Consider the following 11,578-nt stretch of genomic DNA (forward strand, 5'->3'; position numbering starts at 1 on the left):
CTGGGAAACCGCTCGAGGGCAGGAGACTAGATGGCTGTCACATCTATTGGAGAGGTCAATACATGACAATATGCACTTTCTGTTGGAAATTCTCTATTACAGTTGTGGCAGGGTCCATGTTTCCCTGAATTTCTCTAAATAGCACTATTTCTGCATGATCAGGTTTACTCCTAGAGTGTCATTTTCTTATTGTCTATAAAGGGAGAAGTGGAGGAGGGAGTTAAAGCAGGCAGAGCACTTGCATTGTGCCAGGCAATGTGCTAAGGGCTACGCACAGGTTGTTTTTATGTATTTATCATTGTGTGGCTATTGGGTGGGGGTGACCGATTTACAAACAAAGAATTTGAGCATCCAGGATCTAAAGCCAGCCCTGGATGCTTCTAAAGTTCTGGTCTTTCTGTCTAATAGAAGAAGAACTTAAATCAGAGAGGTTAAGCACTCTTAACACCCTAACAGCAGGGAGGTAAACAAGCATAATCTTTCTGGAGGACTATTTGCAATGAATGTACATCAAGGTCCCTAAAAATGTTAATACTATCTGAGCTGGTAATAATCATAATGATAAATGCCATTTACTATGCACTGATCTGTAATCCAGCATATAGCTCTAATCTATTTCTTCGCTATTGTTGTGTTTGTGTCTGTAGAATTTCTAATACGTATTACAGGAATATATTCTGGACAAGGAACTGGTTGCTTAAACAGCTGTTTACTGAGCACTTACTCTGTAGTTAGGCTGAACACTCACAATCCTAAATGGAGAAGGGGAGGGGAGGAGCTGAGAGGGCCCAAGTGAGGGAAGACCTAGCCAGTGTGCTATTCTAAAGTGGATTTAGCAACGTTCCCTTAGTTTTTGACCTTTGGAAGCTAAGTTGTGTCACTTAGTAGCTATGTGATTTGGAGCAAGTTATTTAATCTCGCTAAGCCCGAGTTACTTTCACCAAAAAAAATGGGCGGAAGACCTAAATAGACATTTCTCCAAAGAGGACATACAGATGGCCAAGAGACACATGAAAAGATGCTCAACATCACTAATTATTAGAGAAATGCAGATCAAAAACACAATGAGGTATCACTCACACCGGTAAGAATGGCCATCGTCAAAAAATCTACAAACAATAAATTCTGGAGAGGGTGTGGAGAAAAGGGAACACTGTTGGTGGGAATGTAAATTGATACAGCCACTATGGAGAACAGTATGGAGGTTCTTAAAAAACTAAAAATAGGGCTTCCCTGGTGGCGCAGTGGTTGAGAATCTGCTTGCCAATGCAGGGGACACGGGTTCGAGCCCTGGTCTGGGAAGATCCCACATGCCGCGGAGCAACTAGGCCCGTGAGCCACAATTACTGAGCCTGCGCGTCTGGAGCCTGTGCTCCGCAACAAGAGAGGCCGCGATACTGAGAGGCCCACGCACCGCGATGAAGAGTGGCCCCCACATGCCGCAACTAGAGAAAGCCCTCGCACAGAAACGAAGACCCAACACAGACATACATACATACATACATACATAAATAAATAAATAAATAAATACACTCATTCACTAAGATTTAAAAAAACTAAAAATAGAACTACCATATGACCCAGCAATCCCACTACTGGGCATATACCCTGAGAAAACCATGATTCAAAAAGAGTCGTGTACCACAATGTTCATTACAGCACTATTTACAATAGCCAGGACATGGAAGCAACCTAAGTGTCCATCGACAGATGAATGGATAAAGAAAATGTGGCACATATATACAATGGAATATTAACCATAAAAAGAAATGAAATTGGGTCATTTGTAGAGACATGGATGGACCTAGAGTCTGTCATACAGAGTAACTCAGAAAGAAAAAAACAAATTCATATATTAATGCATATATGTGAAATCTAGAAAAATGGTACAGATGAACCTATTTGCAAGGCAGGAATAGAGACGCAGACGTAGAGAACTGACATATGGACATGGGGTGGGGGCAAGTGGGATGAACTGGGAGATTGGGATTGACAGGCATACGCTACCATGTGTGAAACAGATAGCTAGTGGGAACATGCTGTGTAGTGTAGGGAGCTCAGCTCAGTGCTCTGTGGTGACCTAGATGGGTGGGATGGGGTGGGGGGAGGGAGGTCCAAGAGGGAAGGGATATATATATATATATATATATATATATATATATATATATATATATATATATATATATATACACATACATACGTATAGCTGATTCACTTCGTTGTACAGCAGAAACTAACACAACATTGTAAAGCAATTATATCCCAATTAAAAAAAAAAGGTGAATAACAGCACCAGCCCAGGGATGTGAAAAATAAATGAGACAGTGCAAGTGAATGAGGTATAGTGAAGGCATTATGGCCCAGGCACACGTTAACGTTTGGAACAAACTCCCACAGGGACGCTCTATCAGAATCAATCAACCTGAAGTGTGCTGTCCAGTATGGTAGTCACAGCCACATGTGGTTTTTAAACATTTGAAACAAGGCTAGACTGAATTGAGATGTGTTTTAAGTGTAAAACACACACTGGATTCTTTTGAAGACTTAGTATGATAAAACAGAATACCTCATTCATAAATTTTTGTAGGTATCACATGTTGAAATTACAATGTTTATCATATGTTTGGTTAAATACAATACCTTTAAAATTAATTTCATCTGTTTCTTTTTACTTTTTAAATGTTGCTACTAGAAAATTTTAAATCACATATGTGGATCACCATATATTTCTATTGGACAGCTTTGGGCTTGATATTGAGGAAGAAAGTTTCTCTCTGTCGCTTAAGAAGTGAAAACTTAGCTCTGGACTGTCAAACCTCCTCCCTGGAGCCAGGTTTCTCTCAGAGAGTCTCCTGTCCCCCACTCTCATCCTCATCCCCCACTTAAATTCAGCTTAAGCACATGGTGCGAGGGTGATCTTTCAAGATGAAAATCTGTTTTCATCCTGGTTCCATGGCTTAAAATCCTTGGAAGGTTCTTCTTGGCCTTTCAGGATAAAGGCCATACTCCTTAGCAAAGCAGTGTAACCTGACTTTGACTCACTTCCTTCAGCTTTATCTCTTACCTCTTCTTGCTCCTGTTTTTGTGTGTGTTGTGTTTCTGATACCTTGGTGTCTTTGGATTGGCTCTTCCTTTTCCTGGGAATGGCCTCTGCTACCTGTGCACGTACTCCCAAGCCTCGTGCACTAGCTACACCACCGTTCTTTACCCAGTGGATTGTCCTCCAAGACCTGGCTTAACTGTCACTCCTCCTGGATGCCTCCCCTGAACCTTCACCCTCTAAGTAGAAGTATTCCTATGCCCCATAACACCCTGTGTCTGCCTCTGGGGGGGCACTTACACTTCTGATTTCCTGCTGGCTTGCTTGCCTATTTCCCTCATTTTACAGAGTTCATTAAAGACAAGAACAATGCTCTTCATCTTGAATCCCAGGACCAAGCCTAAGCCTGGCACACAGTAGACTCTCAATAGTTACTTGCTAACTGAATTGAAAGCATGTCAGAGAACTGACCAAGGATCATCTGCTCCCGGGTGGTGTATCAATTAGAGCTCTTGCGGATGCAAGTGACAGAAATCTCCACTCCGACTGTCTTTGTTGTCTTACATGATTGAAAAGTCTATGTGTTGTTCTAGCTTCAGGAATTGCTAGATTCAGCTGTCCAATCAATGTCACCAAGATGTTGTTTTTAATTTCTCTACCTTTCTACTGTGTTGGCTCCATGTGAAGAGAGTCTGTCCTCATGGCAGAGACAGCTGATAAGCCTATCTTCCAGTTTCCAGTTGAGAAAATGTCAGCTACCCCGATAGTTCAAACAGAGGGTAGAATTTACTCCGATTGCCCCTAATTGGCCAGTCTGGGGTCATGTGCCCAACTCTGAACTAATAATTGTTGACCTGCAGATAGGATGCATTGATTGGCTCAGGTTTGATGGTATGCTAAAGCATGGAACTGAGATTGTGGTGGAGTTGGCTTCACCCCAAGCAAGGGGCTGAAAGTGAAAGTTACTTAAGGCAACAGCAGGGTACTATTTGTACTGTGAAAGGAATAAAGAGTCCACTGCTATGAAAGAAGAGCCCTGAGGCAAGTTGGTTCCAGCGCTCCTTCTTTTACCAGAGTAGACATTTTAGGGACCATGGGTCTCAAGAGAAATTCATGTTCTTACATCTGTGTTGATTTTGTTTTTTCCTTGCTTTGGTAATTTCCAGGGACTCTGCAAAATGGGGTTTATTCTTGTTAGAGTTATAGGTATTATAACCTATGTAAATCAATTGGAGAACTGTAAGTTGACTGGAGAAACAGGTTAGAGATAGTTGAGAGATACAAAATCCTACTGCTGCTTGATAAGGCCCTGGTATCTTTCCTGGCTTGAAAACTTACTCAGGAAAAGTGAGAGAATTACTAAACCCCAAATCTCTTTCTGGTGAAATGAGGCATACTGAATAGAGACATTTGGTGTCCCTTGGAAGAACAAGTCTTTAGTATCAGGGACCGTCAGTTTGAGGGCACCTCATAGTAGCTCCTTCTGTACAAATTCATTCATGCAAAACTTCTGAGTGCCTACTGTTCCCACTGGGACTCTGTTAGGTGTAGGAGAGAGAGGGGTAAACAAAACAGACTTTAGGGAACTTGCATTACAGTTGGGGGAGACAGCCCATAACCACACCCAAATAAGATACTTTCAGACTGGAATAAATGCTGAGAATAGGTTTGAGTAATATGAATGAGAGGGACTAGGTGAGAGTGAGTTATTTTAGATAGACGTTTTCTCTGACGAGGGACATTAGAGCTGGTGCCTGGATGATGAGAATGTGCCAGCCATGCAGATAACTACTTAGGACTTCCCAAGAAGACAGAGGATTTAGCTGTCTGGGGAATGTAGAGTAGACCCTTGCCCCTCAAAGCAGGGTCCCAGACCGGCAGCATCAGAATCACCTGGGAGTCTGTTAGAAGTGTAGAATCCCAGATCCCACCCCAGACCTACTGAGTCAGAATCCACATTTAACAAAATGTCCCAGGTGATTTGTAGGCATGGTAAACTTTGAAAAACGCTGGACTCTCGACCTTTTCTGCAGCTCACTGGGAAGGTATAAATCCTGCTGAGGCTGGGAGCAGGGAATGTTGTTGTCAGCAGTCACTAGAAAGACAACATGGTAATATCTGCTGCTGTTTGCTCCAGCAGAAGACCATGGGGTTTTCACGTGTTAGGGTCCAAGAGATTTTCTAGGTTAGTCCCCTTGCTTTACAGGAGACTGAAGTTCTTTGAGAAGGGGTGACCTCCTCAGGGTGGGCTTCTTTGGGACAGAGTCAGGACTAGGATCTAGGAGTCTCCTCACTCTGGGCCACCTTTCAAATATATTGACAGGACAGATTAGAGTGAGTATGGAGGAGGGAATAATAAGGTGATTGGGAAATAATTTCACCTGAAGCACTGGAAACGTTTGGCCTTGGTTTTCCATTCTGTGAGGCTGAAGTAAGAAAACATATGTGAGAATCAGGTTCACTTACAGGGAAGCAAATTTCTGCTCAAGGCTAGGAGCACTTCTAAGATTTAGAGCCAAACAACAATGAAAGTGCCTGATTCAGGCAGTAAGTATTCACAGTAGCCCCTCTCAGGTAGTCAGTCACTGGTAGGGAGCTTGGTTGGATCAGGTTTCCCAAAAGACAGTCCTTTGCATCTTCACATTTTTGGGGGTCATATCCTATATAAGTATTTTAAATTGATATAAAATACGTGTGTAACCTGTGTAAAGTGCACTAATCTTAATTGTACACTGGATGAATTTTCACATAAGTCTATTCCTTTGTTATTTACCATTCAGATCAAAATACAGAACTTGCCCAGCACCTGCCCTGCTCCTTCCCAGCCAATAATGCTTATCCTTCTAGGTAACCAATGTTCTTACTTCGATTACTATCAATTTGCACGTTTTTGAACTTATGTGAAGTATAAGTACATATATACTTTCTATATAACGTAAATTTTTTCTTTAAGTAGATTCATGTTTTACAGCTTATCTAAGAAATAACATCAATGAAATAGTCTTTTGATGTGAAAGGCATTTTCCTCCAATACACATTAAAATAAACGCACAACTATCAAAATGAGTTTATTCGTGTATTAGCAGACCACAGTTTGCTTTTCAAAAGCCACCAGATGATTCCTGAGGTCCTTGCAACTTGCAGATTGTCTGATTTTGCGGTGATCGGGAAGCCAAAAGTTTATGGAACGCCCTGTCACAATCCTGATGCCACCATAGATCCATCCATCCATCCATCCATCCAACTAAAACACTTGTTGAATACCTAGCAACGACTCTCTCAGGCACTGGACACAGAAAAGACCCCACTTTCTGATTTCAAGTGGAGGGAAACAGAAGAGTAAATCATTTCAGCATGTGTTACGGTAAGTGCTACAGCTCAGGTAAGCACCCTTACACAGAGGAAGGGCGGCTTCCGGAGTCAGGGCGCAGAGGAGAGGGTGAGTGAGCATTTCAGTCGGCACCTCTACCAGCCACCCGACTTTGATCACTTTGCCGCAGCGCTGCAGCTGCGGTCAACCTCAGCCTTCCTTAGCAACCCGAGGGGACCGCCCAGGTGTCTTCCTATTGGTCTCAAGGAGCTTGATGGGCAGCTCTGCTGTGCAACCCCGGCTCGCGGCCCCCGGCTCCGCGCTTACTCACAGGAGAGCTCGTAGGCGTTACAGCCCTCCCCGGGTGCCCCGCCCATCCCCGAGTAGCTTGTGGCGCATGCGCGGGCTGGCTGGGGCTGTGTGCAGGGCCAGCAGGGAGCCGGAGCCGCCGCGGTGAAGCTTCTAGGCTCCGCCGAGGTCGCCGCACCCGCTCCTCGCCTCTGCCGCCGCAGTTTCAAGCCGTTGCCGCCACCGCCGCCTCTGCCGCCGGAGGAGCGGCCGCCTATTGTCTTTCTCCGCGGCGAAGGTGCGGAGCTGCTCCGGCTCGGCCCGCGGGGGAGCCCCGGGCGCCTCACGGTGAGAGCGCAACTTAGTTGGCGGAGTTGGGGGAAGTTTTGTGATTTGAGGAGGGGTCGCGGGTGGGGAGCGCGGGCCCCTCCCCCTGCGGCCATTCCTCCGGACGGGGGCCGGAGCGGGGGTCCGGAGCTGCGGGGGCGCGCGGGCGCGCGGGCGGGGATGAATGGGCGTCGCGGGAGCGCCCCCCGGCTCTGCGGCCCCCGATTCCTTCCGCGGCCCCCTTCACGCATTGTCTGCCCCGGGGCCGCGGCGCGCCTTGCCGCTCCCGCAGCCCAACTTCGGGGCCGCCTCCACTCCCGGAGTGGGGGGCACGGCCGTCCCGCACGGCCGCGATGCCCCCTCAGGTGCCTGGACCCCCGGCCTTGCCCGGTCGGCTCCTGTGGGAGCGGGAGCCGCGGTAGCCCCCCGGGAGCTGCGGCTGCTCCGCGGGTCCCTCCCGTGCGGGAGTCGGCGAACAAGTGCTGCGGCCGCCAGGGAGCGGCTCTCGGGGGCCGGCGCGAGCGGTAAACACGCCGGGCCTTACCCGCCTTAGGGGGGCGCTCTCGGCGCCTCTTCCCGGGGGCGCGGCCGGGGCACCCGCGCGGGTCGGAGACGTGCAGCCCGAGGGGACCCGCTTTGGGACCGTGCCACGGGCTCAGCTCTGTCGAGTTCAAATGCAGCCATACTTTGAGACCAAACCAGACTTTTTTTTGGGTAAATATGGCTTACTGAACCCCTCTCCCTACCCCCTTTTTCCCCCCAGAGTCAACCAGTATGTTAAGATTTTAAAATAAATGTGGGGGAAATCCTCTAGAGTTTTTCTATCAGAAGAAAGGATTGGCTTTTTGTTTTTGTGTGTGTTTTTTTTTTTGAACTAGTTCTTACAGCAAAATGATTCCGTCACATTTAAGTTTCTAGATCTTACTGTGAACTCAGGAGTTGACAGTGTAAGTTGGATTGAGCAATACTTTGGTGTTCGTCTTAGCTTTTACACTCCTCAGTGAAGTTATTTTGAGAGTTTGTTGCCCCAGGCATATAGAACTAAAGGAAAAAGCAGTGTGCCTTTTTTTCTTATTCAACAGCCCTCCCTCCCGCCCACTCCCCCCAGTTTTATTTTCATAAGTAACTTTATGTCTTTAAACCTTTGGATTGCCCAGATCAGGATAAATGCAAGCAGTTTTGGAAAGATCATTTTTTGCAAGTTTGTAAAGGAGTTGTGATCAGCTGAGATAAATCATTGTTAGTCCTGTAGGCTTTCGTGGTCTCTAGGGGATTTGCAGGCTGCAAGAAGTACAAGCCTTGTTGTCAAGCTTTGGGTGCATCGGTTCTGCTGAATTCAGTTCATTTGGCTTATGATGTGAGAATGATTCTGTTTAGGTCCCCCCGGTGGAACAAGCCTAAATGTCTGTCAAATTGCGTGGTGGAACAAAATGACCAGAATGTGTTCCTATCAGTTGTATATATCCCTTTGCCATCTGCTAAATTAACAAGAAAAATTTGAGAAATACAGTGTGGGTCAATATGCGTTGATTGGTTTCTCATGCTAAGTGAGTAATGTGAAGTGTTGCCCGGGTTTTCCTGGTTAGGTTGGCCTAATTTTGCTCTGAAAAAGCAACTTACTTCACCTGACAAAGCTAAAGAAACATGTCCTGATGGCATAAGTTTGTATTTTTAAAGTACAACGACAAGGTCACTTTTAGGAATCATAATCCTTGCTCTTAGGGCTTTCCTTCCTGGTTGTGTGGCTGTGTGTACCTGTGTGTACCTGTGTGGGGGGTGGTTGTGGGGAGGGACGGTGACAGAGGTTGGAAGGCGTTGTCAGGGAGGGACAAAATGTAAACAAACACTACTTAGAACATATGACAAGTAGGCCAGTTGCTTTCCCTCTCTGATAGCATGTTATACATACTTTTGTGTTTTTTTTTGCCTGACTAATAGTAACTCCATATGTAGTATAAATGGACTCCTCTTCTAGCCTGTTAACTCCCTGAGGGCTGTGATGGGTCTTAGCTTTGTGCCTCTGTGCCAGGAAGGAGTCTTAACACAGCTCAGGTGCTCAGGATGCATTTGAATTGGGTGAAGTGCTTGGTACTTCACCCTAGTGTGGTACCCAGAGAACCACTAACTCTGGGGACTTGTTAAACATGACAGTTCACTTGCAGATCTGTGATGAAATTTAGTGTACTTTATAAGGATTTCTAACCTTTCTTTTTAACGTGTTAATTACTTCTTGAAAAGAATTGAGGTTTAAACAGTGAGCTATGGATTTCAGAAAGTGGTTCTAATCGAGAAAATTTCTCCCTTTTTTGGTGAAATGATTACGACTGCTGGACAAATCCATTCACTCCTCTGCCTGTTCATACCTCTGTTGTGAATTGGGGAGGTAGCACAGTTTAGAAGAATGTACATCTTTTGGAATTAGGTAAATTTGAGTTCAAATCCCCACCCTTCCATTGACTAGTTGGGTAGCCTTGAGCAGGTTACTTATCCCCTCAGAGCTTCAGTTTCCTACTGTGTAAGGTATAGTAACATACTTTACAGCATTCTTAGCAATAAATGAAACTATGTGACATACTTCATAGTGTGCCTAACATTAAGTAGGTGCCTATTACCTGGTAGCTGTAATGACAATAATTTGGATAATTTTTGTATGAGTTAAGAGAGCATTTTTAAAAGTCTGATGCTTCTGAGAACAGTGGTTTAGCTGTTTGTTTTGTAAAGAGGGAATGCTTCTGAGAATTGAGAGTCTTAAATACAGTTTTTTTAAAGGTGCAGGTTGAACTGAATGTTAATAGAAAGAGCAGTTTTATTTTCTCAGTCAGCTCTTAGTCTTTGAGTGGACTTTGCAGAGTGTCTCTGTAGGACAGAACTCTATGCATTTATAGTTTAGGAAATCGTTAGAGATGGGTTGTTTTCAACATTTGTAATAGGATATCTGAGTTATTTAGTTGCAGCTTTTCTTCCTTATTTTACCTTAATTTTGAAAAATAACAGGCATGGATTATGACTACGTTTCTCAAATTTGATTAAGATGGGACTGGACTGTGGGTTAATAAAGCAGTAGTACAATTCAGAGACTTGAGCAAATCATTTACTTCCCCTTCAAGATAACACTTTTGAAGGCGCCACCATTTGCGGAAGGAAACAGTGATTTAAATCAGTTATACCAGCTTTGTTTAGAATATTCAGAATACCAAGTGGAATAAATACATTCTAGAAATATTAACCTGTCATGGACATTTCTGTATATTGAATCTCATCTTTCCATTTGTTTTCTTATAAAATAAGGGCAAAAAGTTAACCATGAAGGATTATAGCAAACCTTTAAAAATTATAATTGACCAGACTCACAGATTGAGGAAAAAAACAAAGTTGACAAAGCTAGATGAACACAGTTGGACTTTTGGTAATCCCCTCTTTTAAAGTTAACATTGAAGTGCGCTTGAATAAACTTGGTTATTACTGATGGGGACAGGCATCCATTTGGAAGCAGTGCTCCGGAGTCACTGTCGGGCTGTCTTACCCCACTGTAAGCGGGGGGAGAGGAGGAAGCTGTTTGTGGAAGGAAGTTTGTTTCATTCATATGTCTTCACATTTATGGTCTTGTGGTCCACCTCTCGGTTGATTGGGACATACAAATAGAAGATGGGTAGATAACCCATTTTTGTCAGTCCTTGCTCAGAGAATGCACCAGTAGACCTGATACTGAGACACTGTGATTGTTACGAATAGTTGTGTGGGACAATGGTGTGTTTTCCTTTTTTATCTCTTCAGAGCTGTGTTCAGAGCGTGGGGAAGGTGTGGATATCAGTGTGTGTGATGTGGGTATTGGGATGGGGAGAAGGAGACGGTGTGAGGGATTTACCATTTATGTCACTCTGTAGGCTCTTCTATTAGAAATCAGTCCTTTTGATATTTATTTATTTATTATTTATATTGGCTGTGCCGGGTCTTAGTTGCGGCATGCGGACTCTAGTTGCGGCATGTACGTGGGATCTAGTTCCCCGACCAGGGATCGAACTTGGGCCCCCTGCACTGGGAGTGCAGTTTTACCCGCTGGACCACCAAGGAAGTCCCAGAAATCAGTCCTTTTGAATTTTCACTTATGGTCCTATCTTAAGCCCATATTCGGCCACAAAAATAGTCTTTACCACCTCAAAAGGCTAGTTATTCCTGAATGGTTAGGAATTAAGTATGTCAGACTGTAATGAATTAGTCTTTTAGACAGCCAAAGATGTCAAGCAAGAGAACAGCACCTAGCAGTTATGTGGAGTTTCACAAACCCAAGATGACTCTCTGATGGTGATGTCTACTGAAGGCATATGATACGGGGCCACATGGCTGACTTCACATCCGAACTTCGCCAATTATTGGCAGTGTGTCCTTGAGCAGGCCACTTCATCTGTTTCAGACTTAGTATCCTTACTTATAATATAAGAACAAATTTGATATTGTCGTCCTACCTACTCCCCACTACTGTCCTGAGAAACGCTTGAGACAAAGCACTATACAGATGCTTTGTCATTTTGTAGTTTTGCTGGTTGGCTACTGGTTTGGATAAAATTCAAATCCTAGTCTATAAAAGGAGAAAACATCCAACTAAGTTTATTGGT

The 11,578-nt window shown here is 44.5% G+C and overlaps 1 protein-coding gene across 13 annotated transcripts in view; it reads left to right on the forward strand.

The window, feature by feature from the left end:
- The first annotated feature begins 6,852 nt into the window (after positions 1-6,852).
- AKAP13 (A-kinase anchoring protein 13) overlaps positions 6,853-11,578 on the forward strand; it is a 342,407-nt gene continuing 337,681 nt past the window's right edge. For all 13 annotated transcript variants that reach the window (XM_082449034.1, XM_082449035.1, XM_082449027.1 and 10 more), the window contains exon 1: positions 6,853-6,986. The gene's annotated coding sequence lies outside the window, so the exon portion shown is untranslated. The remainder of the gene's footprint in view (positions 6,987-11,578) is intronic.

Source organism: Balaenoptera physalus (genome assembly GCF_965194825.1).
Source record: "Balaenoptera physalus genome assembly, chromosome: 2".
Lineage (NCBI taxonomy): Eukaryota > Metazoa > Chordata > Mammalia > Artiodactyla > Balaenopteridae > Balaenoptera > Balaenoptera physalus.